Here is a 14,635-nt window from a genome sequence, read left to right as displayed (position 1 = left end):
AATCTGCCAGAGTCAGAGACCTAGTTTAAGAGCTGCGTAATACAACATGTCATTAATAGCAATATTACTCTAAATTACTGCTACTTTAAACAATAATAATGACATGCCATGCTGAGTCATCGAAGGAGCTAGGTGATTATGACAAAACAAAGCAAAACAGGAAAAAGCAAAAGATAAAATGAACAAGACAATTAAGAGAGTCAGAGTTGTAAATGAAGGTGTTTAGATTATTCTGACACACAGGAAAGGTTCACAGAGTAGAGATTTAAAGACAAAAAAAAAAGATTATCTGTGTTGATGTACTACAAAATCAGGAGAAGGACGTTGAAAGTCAGTTTTGGAGGAGACAGGGAGCATAAGCAATGACTCATGTGTGTTACGTGATGCTGATTATGAATTCTCACCAGCACGGCAGAGGTGTCAAAACCAGCTTTTCTGAGTCAGGCCCAAATGAGATGGAGTTTGGAAAAGCTGTGTGCCATTTTTCCTCTTCCTCTTCTTCTTATCCCCCATATGGCAGCAGATGGGGCTTCCTTGCCTGCTAACACAGACAGAGACGCAGAAACACGATGCTGCTGAACAACCTGTGGCTAACCCTGGTAACCAAAACCCTGGAGAGGCTGCTGAGGTGGAAGCTTCATTTTAAAGTGCCTGAATGACGCTAGACTGTAGGAAGGTTCATTTTCTACCCTCACGTAAAAATCAGCACCCTCAGAGCGAAGGTATGATATATTCCCTACATTATTAATCTTGGTTTCGACAATATTTGCTTCAGTTTCTCTTCACCGCCTGGAGATGGTGGGATGTTTTCATGATTAGAGAGACAATCCTTCAACACGTGAACCCGGGGTCAAGCCCAACATGTTGGAATGGATCCAGTCTGCTTTACTGTCCTTTAGAAAGAAGCTCTATTAGCTCCCGGGGTGTTTTTCTGTAGCTGACCCCATGCTCTGACCTTCCTGCAGAGAGAGGGTGAGCAAAAACAGAATTTCCCAGCAGGGATCACTAAAGCATGTAATTCATTTATTAATCCTTCTCGCCTCCAATTAAGAATGTGTGTATACAACTGATATGTGGGTTAAATATGCGTCTATCACTGATTGCATAAAAACGGCCTGCCCTTTGTGTTGACTTTAACCAAGTAGGAAAATTTTATGCTGTCATGGACTCTGCCTTTTTTTTTTTTTTTTTTAATATACTTTCCTACATTAATCACTCACTCGTGTTAAACAGAAAAGACGGAAGGTACAATTATAGCTTACAAAGTATACATTTAAAAAACAAGGTCAAATGATCACTTATGATGGGAAATGTATACATGTAATCTTACAATCATTGTTAAATCACACCACTTATGCATCCTCCCCACTACATAATGTTCAGTTCACAGGTTATATCACAGAGTGCAATACAAAACAAAAAATAAGAATACAAAGAAAAATTCCTTTAAGCATGAAAGAAAAGTTATTTTACAAAACAAATACTTCCAAAAAATGTGAAGCTTTAAAGGAAGATGAAAAAAAGTATTAGTTTAGTAAATCTACCACAACATTTACAATAATATTAATGATTGGATCCCATTTTTTTCATTGATTTTGCCATTAATATTTTGATGCAAAACACTGGCTACTGCATCGTGAAATTGGGGCTTGGCCAAAGTTTTAACCTGCTTTGAAGTTTCAGGTCAACAGTAGTTTTCCACTCTTTGATACAGAAGTCATTTACTCATTGAAATGATATATTATTCTTTGTAAATCATTGCAACTAACCAAAAACATATCTGGTAGTTTTGGTTTATAGGTCACTAATATTTTCTAAACTTTCTGTTATGTATGAACTGGTAATGACATGTTGATGAAATCTAGACACTAAAATATGCAAATAACGTATGTGCTACAAGGGCATTAGGTCAGGACAAACAGATGGTTCACAGTGTGAACTAGGACGAGCTGCAGCACAGAAATCTGGTGCCTGGCCTCATCCCCTCAAAGCTAAATCAAATTGGTCTCTCAAACATGTAGCTTGATGTTTAATGTGAGTCACTGGGGTTGACTTACCCCAAAAAAATACAGCCATCAATAACCTCCACCCTCCAGGCTGCGTGATTGTAATGACTTTGCAACAAACGACACGTCACTGCCTTTAATTTAATTATCTTCCATCTTTATTGGCTTAATTGTTTGTGACAAGACGTTCGCCTAAACATGGACTAGGAGGGTGACGGGATAAATTATATGGCAATGAGTAATTAATGTGTTTCTTAATTGGACTGGAAGCTGTTGGGTTATGTGTGGATCAGTGGTGTTCACTTAAACTCAAAAAAGTCATCGTTGAATGAATGGATGGAGAGATATCTCTGTGTTGTCTCATAAAAATGGCTTCTTTTTTCCAAGGAGCTCCTGTGCATTTTGTATTAGAAGAGAGGTTAATATTTGGTTTTATGATTTGTTTATTCCTTTTCCAATGTGGCGAGCTAACCCACCTGAGCACCTCTGATGTGTTGTATGCAATAAAGAAGTAAACTGAGCTCCTGCATCTGGCTTGTTTGTGATAACCCAAGAGGACTGTGAGCACTACAGAGGTACAGCAACTTAAGTCAATAGTTATTTTTGCCTTTTGTTTAATTAAAGCCCCTTTTCCACATCAAGAAGGCTTTGAATAACTTAAATATTAAATAGCGCATTTGTCCTCAATGAATGTGACTGTTCAAAAAAGGCGCCCCAATCCATTTTAATACTTCTCTAAGAACTAAAATGTAAAAACTGAGGCAAGGCATTCATCAAATATGTAGTCAGTCTGAGTGCTATTCAAATGATTGGCTTGGTGTTTAGTCAGGAGAAAGTGATTCTAATTTAAACTGTCTGGCATGTTCTCTGCTTCTCAGAGGAAACACTGCTTTGTAGTGACACTAAGGTCTTAAAGAGAAAACCCAACTTATAAAAAGGAGCCACACACAAGCATTCAGCGAGTAGGATTTTGGATCTTTTAGTCAACAAATGCAACCAAAAGCTGTGTCAGGGCTACAGTCTAATTTGTAATGATGTCAAGGGGGCACACTTTAAATTCCCTCATTCCCAGTATGAGACAATACTGCTTTTTTCAGGACAGTGACGATATCCGAGTACTTTCTATTCTACTTTCTAGATTCCTTTATTTTCCATTACTTTCAAACAGGGAAAAATTCATTATATACCCTAAGAGGAAGATGCAGCCAGAAGACATTTTGAGGAAGGGAAAAAGCTCACAACCCTTTTCTGTCTGGGAAAATAGTCTTACTGCATCATTCCTGCTATTTCAGACCTTTTTGCTTAAATATATACTCACCTGATAAATGCAAAATGTTCAAATGTCTTTCATCCATCAAAAAACAATAAAAAAAAGTTTTATATTCTAGCACTGGACCTATGCAGTTCAGAGTGATAAGGGGGGCAGAGTTATCCCACAATTTTTGTAGAAATTTAAAATTTAAAAAGGGTTTCTGATTTCACACAAAAGTAAACAAAAGCCAGGGTTTCATTTCTAGTCTATTTCTAATTCTGCTGGCTGAAATGACAACTGACGTTAGCACATTTTGCCACCTGTAACCAGCCAGCTAATCGACGCTAACTCTGAGTTTTTAACATCATGTTTCTAACATCATGTTTCGTTTATACATGACAAAATGCCCTGAGTACAAGGACTAACTGATGAGTTTGGGAAATATAACACTAACTCAGGTAATGTTGGCGGTGGGTGCTGGATGCAACCTTCCTCACATCAAATAAAAAACAGGACAAAGCCGATAATGTTAGTCTAAACTCTGTAGCAAAAGTAGCATCTTGGCTCCCACACAGTGGATGTTGTAGTCCTTTTCTAGGCCCCACAAAATAATGTAGTTCGCTAACTGATGTACACAGCACGATTATGTGAAGGTAAAATTTTCCTTCAACCTGCAAAGTCTCAGCACGGGTGCAAAGACTTTGACAATCACAAGATGTTGAGTTACACATTAGCTCGAGGTTATGATCTTGTCAGACAACACAGCAGTGCATTTAATCCAGTGTCAGAGGGGAAATTTCTCGCTACACCGGGCTGATGATCACTGGATTGGAAGATCCAATGTCTGGGCATTGTTAAAGTCTGACACTGCTATCAGTGATCCTATTGATGTTCCCTCACTGTAATACAACCGGTGATTTTAAGTCTGCAATGATACCAGCTAATCCCTAATTTGGTCCTGGCTTCTATGAATAGATACTGTCCAGTCTTTTAATATGACACTGGTTCTTCCTCCTTATAAGTAATGAGGCAATAGACAGAATTTAAGGATAACAAGGCTGACCAGCAGTAGAAAGCCGAGATAACGAGGCTCCTGACAGACAGCTAAGATAAGAAGCAGCTGGGAACTTGGAGCTCCCCTCTCATTACCAGTTTCTCACCCTCCGATTCCAAAGCTAACTGTGTTTGCTCGCTGTCAAGAATATGCTGGTGTTCAAACTGTGACATCTCCTCAACAATGAGCTGGGGATGCCAGGAGCTTGTTTTGCCATTTTGATGACAGATTCAGATTAAGTTGAGATGACAGCCGAACTTTTTCGGATCAAATGCTGTGGACATATATAACGTGGTTGGTTTGCTGAATTTAGTGCTGATATATCATACACACCATGATCGCAGCAAGGAATCGGTATGGAAAGCAATGAGCAGCTGATTTGTATTCGTTATATTCTGCACCATTTCTGCCAATAAGTCATTATTTTTTTATTTGACTGCAATATTTTGCTCAGTACTGTGGACACATTGGTACTGTGTGGGCGAAAAACCAAGAGAAAGGAATATTTGGGCAGCAAATTTCTCCCTTCTCCATTACTATTGCTATAAAATTAGTTTTCTCATTTTTAAGGGGGGGCACAACTTTTGGTTTCTTATGTACTTGTTCATTTTAAGTTTAATGAGTTTAGGCTCAAGTTTAAAAGCAAATAAAAGTACCTGGTGTTGAGCCAATTACAAAGAATTGTTGTGCTTACTAAAGTATAAGGCTGGCATTGTTCTTGATATATTTATCGTCAACAAATTCAATGAACAGACAAAAACCAACAATCATCCCTCTTTACTTCTAATTAATATTAATGTAATCCTGTTTATCTTGTCTTTGGTTTTTAGGAGAGATCTTTGTAATCTTTCAGTTTCCTACATCTGCTACAAAGGCTTTTTATTTTCAATGCATTTCTTTTTGAGTAGAATATCTTCAGATTTTCAGAGTTCTTCCAAGGTCTTTAAGGTTGTTACACAAAGGATCCAAGTTCTCTCTATAATTTTTAGATTTAAAGAACATTGTCTGGATTTCCATCCCTCCATCTATCCATTGACTATACCCACTTACCCTGGGAGCCCTCTCTCTGTGAGGTGACAGTGGTAACACCACTGCAACACTATGCCACCCCTCCTTTGGATGCTCATGTTTTATAACCTAGACAAGGGTCAATTAGCTACCTTTTTTGTCTGTACCAAACCTTTTTAGGGCTGTTTACACTACACAGGCTGCCAACAGAAGCCACCATAATGCTCAGTGTGTGTGTGTGGTGTGTGTGTGTGTATGTCTGATGCATGCATGTGCTTGTGTAAATTTCCAAAAGTCTTCTGGTCCATTGGCACTCAAATGAACCAATTTGTCTCTGCACAAACATCGAGGGGTTAATAGGATGTTCACCTTGGGGATTCCAAACTGAGAAAAAGCCCCCCCGGGTAATGTCATAAGCATCCCCATCTTCCCATGATTCCCAGCACAGGGTGCCTGATTCATGAGGACAGCAGACATTAAACTGTAATGGCGTTGCCTCAGTTTCTTACATTTGTTCTGCTTAACTCCATAATTCTTGCACTTGTTAGACTTTCTCACCGAGTGAACACAAGGTAAATCAGGATGTCGCAGTACTACTGCGAAAAAATACTTTGAAATACATGAGCACTTCTTATGAGCTTCTTTGCAGACAAGAATGGAGACATGTTGGGGTGTTTCAGTTTGTCCTTTGAATTACTGAGCATTGGTTAGTCTTAATATCAGTTACATTTCAGTGGAACATACGTTAAAAAAAATCTGGATTTCACAGAAAAAGTTGTGCTGAGTGAATGAGTTTGTCCATTTCATAAATAATGCCTGTTAAGATGTAAAAAGCCACAAAAGCCCACCTCCTCCTTACACATCACTTTTGAACAGATTAGGGCTGTCAACAAATAGTCTAAATTCAATTGTATAATCGAATTGTAAAAAAAACAAAAAAAAAAAAAAACAGCATGATGAACAGGAGTCACACAACGTCACTTTCGCTGATTGAAAATGAAACGCATGTCAAGAAAAAACAAGCGAAAATTTCAACAACAACCGTGTGGTAACGATGTCAGAGAGTTCACAGCCCAACTCGGCCACAGAGAAAATGATTTGCAATCTAGAACAAAAACATGGATATTCACATGGTTTGAACCTATGTGTTTTTTTCAGAAGGAATAATCTAACGTCATTTTTGGCCAATTTTGACAGCGCTCGCAACAGACTGAGCTGCTGTTAAATCCAGCTCACCCACGTCATCACGACTAAGTTGATTTGTCAGCTACAACCACTGCACAAGGGATCTGATTTGGTTAATTGGTTTATAAGGTTGCAATACTTGTACACACCGGGGTACAACAAATATGATCACAAAATCACAAATACTGCACAGATGTTTAGCTGTGCCAAATATAAACAAAAAATGAACAGAGCTAAAAACACTTCCAATAAAGGTTGAAGACAGTAGCTGGCCTCTGCAGTTTTCACTAGAAGCAGGTATAACTGTGAAAACAGTACTGGACAACACATTAAGTAACAGAAAAAATGAGATAACATAAAACAATTGTTAACCTGAAGGTGTTGTAAAAATGAATTAGTACAGTAACAAGGAAACTGAATTCACAAAATTAAAGCCATAAAGTGTCACCAGTTAAAATTATCGTTAGTACCAATAGGAAGCATAACAAAGTAAGTTTACTAGACCGAGGTAATTGGTCTAGTAAACCTACACATACACTACAGCCATGCCAGCGGCTCTGTAAGGCCGTGCGTAGGCACAGCGGTGCTTTCAGCAAAATGCTAACATGCTCAAATGACAATGCTATCATACTGATGCTAAGCAGGTATAATGTTTACTATGTCCACCATCTTAAGCCCGGTTCGGAGTAGAGTGGAGTAGATAACGGATGCTTGTCAATATTTGTTTGGTCACAAATCTGACAAAATGGCAGCAACAGAACAGATAGACAATGAATCAGCACTGGTGTCTCCAGGTGTGGATACTATGTAAAACATGTAATCCCAATACATTGTTCTTGCAAAATGTAATCATGTTTCTTTGCATCAAGGCTATGTATCTGTCCAGTGAAATTAATGGAAAAAGGTTTCAATTTTTTCCAGTTTGGCAGATTATCTAATCTGACCACAGCGCCCGTTTTGTTTTCTTTTTTCTTTTTTTCCAATATATTCATGAAATAAATTAAATGGTGGTGCCACCATGCCGGGGCGTAGGCGATTATTTGTTCCAGTCGCAATCTGATATATAGAGAGCCATGGCAATACAATGGCATAGGTATTGGAGTTAATTAGTTTTCTTTAGCAGGCATGCTGGCAGTATTTATCTCAGTGAAAAATCTCTGTGACATTTGTCCCTGTAATACAAAACTACAGTGGACACAGCTAATAATTACTGTGATTGCTGCGATGGTCAAATGTGTACCAAGGTTGAGTATTTTTGCTACAACTTATCCCACTTTGACAATCTGAAAGAGAAAAATAAATCAATATATAGCTTAATAAGCCGTGTTTACTCTCATTCACGTTCTTATAACCTTTCTTTGACTATATAGAAGTACAGCAGCAGTGAATTTAATAACTTACATGAGATTTCATATGCATGGGGTGGACTCACGAAGAAGGAAGAGGAAATTAACCCTTTAGATCCATAAAATTGGTTTCATTGGCTTTTAAAATTGCAGGTGCTGTTTTGAAAGATGCTGGTAGAGAGGAGTATGGACTGAAAAAAACAAGCACACCCATCTTGTCATCGACCAGAAAGAAAAAAGAAAAGAGAGAGGCAGACAGAAACGGTGAAAGAGATGCAGGGAGATTGATGGTCTTACCCTCGAAAGGGAGAGCAGACTCTTGCAACAATAGTGCAAGTAAATAAAAAAATAAAAATAAAAAAAACATACCAACCAATTGTTCTTGCTTTCTTTAGTATCAGACTAAATTGTTACCCCTACCACAAAGTGTTACTGTTGTTATGATAATACTTGCAGTTTATTCTGCAATTCTCAGTTCTGATTGGTTGAAAGGTGTGGATTAACTTTTAGTAACCAGCCAGTTTAACTGGACACCTATGACATAGGTGTTTGTTTGCTGTTCCAAATGAATGTGTTAAACTGTAGAAGTAGATGAGCATCAAGGCTGCCCTGACGATGTATCGCTGCTCAGAGCACGTATTCTAACCTCTTGTCTTGTAAACGCGACGGTGGCTTAAGTGCTTGTTAAGCGACCATCACCACCACCCACTCCTCGCAAGAACCGCGTTCAGTGGCAGAGAAAACTTCGGTATAGCACCTTTAAGGTTAAGAAAAGCTTATGGTCACAGTCAATAAAAATACTACCAAAACGTAGACTGGCTGATTGTTAAACCTCAGTGTCTGATTTTTACTTTCAAATGTGTTAAATACAGAAAATGCAGTGTGTGGATTCGGAGGCTTTGGAGTTGTTTTTAGCCACCTTTGATGGGGCTGGGTTGAGTAATGAGTCATGTCAGGAATGACTATGGCTTGTGGCTTCTTTGTGGATGATTTTGCTCCGTGCAATGCACACAGAGAGGTCTTGTAATACGGGGACCCTATTTTCCTCTTGTTTTGGAAACAAGGGAACATGAAAAAAAATGTACCCTTGAGAAACATGTACCCAGCTTAGTGATCATGATCACTAAGCTGTATCAGTGCCAGTATTGATGTATTAGGCCATTGTGCAGAGTTTTAAAAAATCATGTACAATAAAGCTTTATGTATGAACAGGTGCAGCGAGTCTGTCATGCCTGTAGGCCTCTAGTTCCTGTCATGTAATAGGTAGACAGAGGAAAACATGCCTGCATTTATGGTATCAACTGTGTAGCCTGTCAAAAGCTACAGACAAGGGGAATATGTGATTTAAACAGCAGGCTGTCACAGTTTTAACCCTTAAATAACTGCCTCGAGCCATGGAGTTTCTTTTACAGTTTGTGGTACAGTATGCAATTTGGTACAATGCCAACTCTATGCTCCAATTTTGCAGTGATACGCTCTATGATAAATATACTTGCAAATTGTGCATGTTTTCGTTTACAAGTGTTCATGTGGGTGAGTAACAGATACCCCGGCATCACTGCAGTGTTGTGTGAATAATGAAGAGTGCAATCAACTTTGCAAATTCACAGTACGAGATCCTCTTCCTGCATCAGTAAGATATGACAAGCACCAACGGGGACGGTATTTCAGTGGAGTGGGCGCACTTGATGAATGAGACCTTTGCAGCTAAAGTCTGCCGTTAGTTAAAACCATATATAGGCGAAAATGCAATTAGGAATTCATGATGTGACCTTGAGCAAAACATCGAATACCGTTTCCTGCTACTCCTTGCTTGTCAAACCCGAAGTCTCATGGTCGCAGTATACTCCAAACTACAGATGAATCCCGGTTTTTACAACCCAGTGTAATGTGTAAAATGTCTTTGCAGAGCAATATCAGCATTTAAGTGAAGCAGTGTGCCTCATCCACCAACTTTTGCGGCCACAATTTACAATCTTGTGGCAACCTTATGCTTCTTGGCAACAAATAAAACCAGCAGCTTAATAAATCAGCTGTCACATCTGAGACGACATCTGCTACAGTTTCTGTCATCTGTATAGGACTGTAGTTAATGTTTCTTCAAATTAATTACATCAGTAAAAGCTTATTTTATCAGACATAGCTTATCGCAAATTTCTTTTCTGCGATATGGAAGAGGGATTTTTGTTTGTTAATTTCTTTTTAATCGCTTGATCTTCTCTGTTTCCTAACCAAATATCTGATACTTTCATGTAAATGTGCTGCATTTTAATTGGTTAAGGAAAAGTAAGTAAGCTTCTGATTTGATAACACACACTGACAGCCAGCCTCTGACAGACCAAGATGACACAGATCAGAGCTACAGTAAAGTATGTCTCATCACAAATGTCTGATCTGAAGCGGCCATAAGGCACATCACCTATAAATGAGATTGAACTGCTTTTTTATGAGGAGGAAGGGATGAAATACTTGCACAAAGGCAGGTCTTGCCTTCAGTATCATTAATATCATAGATGTGCCCTTCGGTGACTAGGAGCAAGGAGTGTGAGGCTTAAAAACACCGAGCAAGGCTGAAGAAACACTGAAGATGGTAAGATCATCAAATCCTGCTCCACATCATACACATATTTTTAGGCATGTCCTTCATCTAGTTAATCCAAAGGAATCATTTCTGTTTTTCCTCCATTGTTCCTTTGTCTGTTTACATGCAAAAATACTACCATTTTAACTGAGTTTGGATTCACAACTGGCTGATGCTAGTCTACAATTTACATTTAAATGAAACTCTCTGCTCATATCATGCACCGGCAAAATGCATTCCTTTATAATCCTTAAAACTGTGTTTTACGAATTAATCTTGAGTTATCATACTTTTCATTAAGTCCTCCATTAAATAACACATCAAAGTCTTTGGTGTGCCGCATGTTTTAATAGGATTGGATTTAACCGTTTCGAGAACTAACTTTTTATCTCTATAATTTTCCCATAAAAACATGATACTGAAACTGAAACAGATTTGAACAAAAGGTTCATAAATTTAAAATCTGAGGAGGACATTTGTTGCTGGTAAATAATTTGTGAATTTTATTTTGAAAAAGAAAAAAGGCTTTTATCAAAACTGAAGCAACATCATTCCTTTTTTATTATAAATCAATTGCGACCCTGCGGGAAAGTCAGTCATAAACACAAAGGTTGTATTAGCTCGACTGTCATCAATACAACTTGAGCCACGATCGTCACCCTGTCTGTAACACTAGCACATATTGTAGTCAAGGAGTGTCTCACCTTGCTTGTATGAAAGTGTGATAATATCTGTCATAATTCATTTCTCTCTGACCTATCATTTGTATCGTCCAGCCTCTGAGTGTTTTATGTGGTGCTGCTAAAGGGTGACCTTTGCTAGAGAGAGGCAGAGATTTAAGATTTACTTGAAGGTACAGTGGATGGTCATGTTCCGGCAATGAAAGACAACCGACCTGGACGAGAAAGGAAAGGTATATCATTGGTGTATCATTTAGTTTACGACTGATCGGGGGGGGAGTAGTCGGCAAACAGGCATGTAAAAAATGCTGGTGGGGGCAAATGGCTCCCACATCTCTTAGCAAATAAAATATGCAATTGTTCCAAGTTGAATTTCCTTCTTCTGAAACAAAGCAACAAAATGCATCATAATTCACAATTTGGCTTTTACCAAAATGTCTTGTCAATTACTGCATGGATTACCATGACATTTGGTACACATATCCATGGTGGCCACAGGATAAATCCTAATTAATTTGGTGATCCCCTGACTTTTCGTCTAGCGCCACCAGCAGGTAAAAGTTTTAACTTGTATCTCTTCATCAACTAGATGGATTAGCATAAGATTTTGTGCAGATATTCATTGTTCCATGACAATGAATCCTAACATCTTTTCCGTTAGTGCCGACACATATATTCAGAGTAAAATGTCTCCACAATTATGGATTACCATGAAATTCATGTCTCCCTCAGGATAAATTTTAATCGCTTTGGTGATGTAGCAGTATCATGAATTCAAATTTTCACTTTGTCTATTACTTTATTGGTTTATGACCAAATACAGTTGTGCTCGTAAATTTACATACCCCAGACAGAATTTGTGAAATATTGGCCATTTTTTGGAAAATACAACTGACCATGCAGAAAACTTTTGTTATTCTGGGATAGTGGGCAAGTGAAGCCATTTATTATCACATAATTGTGTGTACCCTTTTTAAAATCATAATGATAACTGAAATCACCCAGATGGCCCTGATCAAAACTCTACATACCCTTGAACGTTTGGCCTGATAATATACTCACAAGTTGGTACACACAGTTTAAATGGCTATTAAGGGGAAGTTTCCACACCTGTGACTTGTCTGATTGTAATTAGTGACTGTGTAAAAATAGTCAATGAGTTTTTTAGCTCCTGAGAGACCCCTGCACATTTCATCTGGAGCTCCACTGACTTTGCTGGATACTGAGTCATAGGGAAAGCAAAAGTACCGTCAAATGACTTGCGAGAAAAAGTTGTTGAACCTTATAAATTAGGAAAAGAATATAAAAGAGAAATCCTAAGATATGAAAATGATCAGTAGTGTTGAAACCCTGATAATGACGTGGAAATTTAGGGGTTCTGTCGATACCAAGCCACCGTCAGGTAGACCAACAAAAATTTCAGCTGGAGCTGCCAGAAAAATTGGTTGGGATACAAAGAAAACCCCACAAGCAACTTCAGATGAAATACAGGCTTCTCTGCAAAAAACACGATGCGGCTGTTTTAAAAATGTACAATAAGGATGCAACTGAACAAAAATGGGCTGCATGGTCGAGTTGCCAGATGAAGCTGTTACTGCGCCAATGACACAAAACAGCCTGCTTACAATATGCCAAACAGCACCTCGACAAGGTCAAGGACAACGTCATTTGAAGAGACCGAAATTGAACTTTATGGTCACAACCACAAACGCTGTGTTTGGCGAGGAGTCAACAAGGTCTATAACGAAAAGAACACCATCCCTAACAATAAGGATGGAGGTGGATCTCTGATGTTTTGGGAAAGTGCGAGCTACAGCGGCACAGGGAATTTGGTCAGAATTGATGGCGAGATGAATGCAGCATGTTATCAGAAAATATTGGAAGACAATTTGCACTCATCGGCCCAGAAGCTGCACATGGGACGCACTTGGACTTTCCAACATGACAATGATCCAAAACACAAGGCCAAGTTGACCCTTCAGTGGCTACAGCAGAACAGAGTGAAGGTTCTGGAGTGGCCATCACAGTCTCCTGACCTCAATATCACTGAGCCCCTTTGTGCAGTTCATGCAAGACAACCCAAGAATTTATGGGACCTGGATGCTTCTTGCCAAGAAGAATGGGCAGATTTAACACCATAGAAAATAAAGGGCCTCATCCACAGCTTTCACAAAAGACTGCAAGCCATCACGCTAAAGGGTGCAATACATCGTATTAAGTACTAGGGGTATGCAGACTTTTGAATGGGAACCATCTCATTATATAATTTTTTGCTATGTTTTATTTAATCATTGTGCTATTCTGTGAATTCCATTAAAAATAAACTAAATATGTTTTGCCTGATCACTTGTTCTTTCTTTAAAGAATGGTATACATCTTACAAATTCTGACAGGGTATGTAGATTTATGAATAGAATTCTACCTGCAAACATAGCGACGTTCCCATCCGCCTCAGATGTACTTTGCGTTAACTGTGAACTTAGCAAAAATGTTAGCATCCTAACATGATATATAAAGATGGTTAACATGGTAAAAATGATATCTTCTAAACATCAGCATGTTAGCATTGTCACAATGAGCATGCTGATGCAATTAGCTTGTAACACTGCTGTACCTAGAAAATGCCTCCAGTAGCATGGCTGTAGATTCTTTAAAAAACACTCACACACCAAAACACTGCCACATGGCATACAATAAGGCAATTACATGGTCAGAATTTGAGCACAAATGTGCCTGTGCCATATGTACTGGAGCTAATCCTGTACAATATGCCTGTTTTCAATTGGAAATGCAGCTTTGTTCAAGAACATTTTGCCCAAGATACAACTTTAGATAAACTAAACAAGTACGTTCACCCTCTGCATATTATAAACAGCCCACCAAATGCCTCTTTGCACCAATTAATTGAAGCCAAAAGCCCTCTCGTCTCCGCTTCTTCATGCCCATTGTACTGAACTTTTCAAAATGGCATAATATGCAGAGGGTAGAAAAATTACTGGTAGCCTTGAGGGGATACTGGTGTAAATAACTGCACTAGTAACATGATTTACAATTGAATCAGGTACAAACACTTGAAAATTGCTTTTTCATTGTCATCTAATGGCTTTTAATTGGCAAACACAGAACTGGAAAGTGTTTGAGTCTCCAGAGGAGATCTGATGAGCTATACGTGTTGGATATGTTTGATGTCAGCCTATCTTGAAAATGCTTTAAAAAAAGGATATTTTAGTGGAAAAATAATCTGTCTCTTGTCTTGTACCATCCTACAGTTAAACAATACAAAATGTAGTACATTATCTTTTCAATAAATCAATACTAAGGATGTGTAAAAGTTTAGTTTTTAATTGTTCAGTGTTATGTTTCTACACATGTATGAATTGTCCTCATTTTAAAACACACATTTTATTTTCAAGCCTGTGATTCATACATTTTTGACGGCAGCTCCAAAACCATTTTCGTGTAATTGCAAACTCCGGTAAACACAACTGCTCCCGTTCCTTGAACCATGGTGTTTTGCATTTGT

General features: G+C 38.4%; 1 protein-coding gene across 15 annotated transcripts in view; it reads right to left on the bottom strand.

The window, feature by feature from the left end:
- The window catches only part of LOC120798257 (neural cell adhesion molecule 2-like), a 403,203-nt gene that overhangs the window by 328,657 nt on the left and 59,911 nt on the right, over positions 1 to 14,635 (bottom strand). For 11 of the 15 annotated variants that reach the window (XR_005708650.1, XR_005708654.1, XR_005708651.1 and 8 more), the window contains exon 3: positions 405 to 538. The exons of the other annotated variants lie outside the window; for them this stretch is intronic. The gene's annotated coding sequence lies outside the window, so the exon portion shown is untranslated. The remainder of the gene's footprint in view (positions 1 to 404; positions 539 to 14,635) is intronic. 15 annotated transcript variants of the gene reach the window in all.

Source organism: Xiphias gladius, chromosome 13 (assembly GCF_016859285.1).
Source record: "Xiphias gladius isolate SHS-SW01 ecotype Sanya breed wild chromosome 13, ASM1685928v1, whole genome shotgun sequence".
NCBI lineage: Eukaryota > Metazoa > Chordata > Actinopteri > Istiophoriformes > Xiphiidae > Xiphias > Xiphias gladius.
The sequence above is the reverse complement of the archived record's forward strand: the minus strand, read 5'-3'. Positions and strand labels throughout refer to the sequence as shown.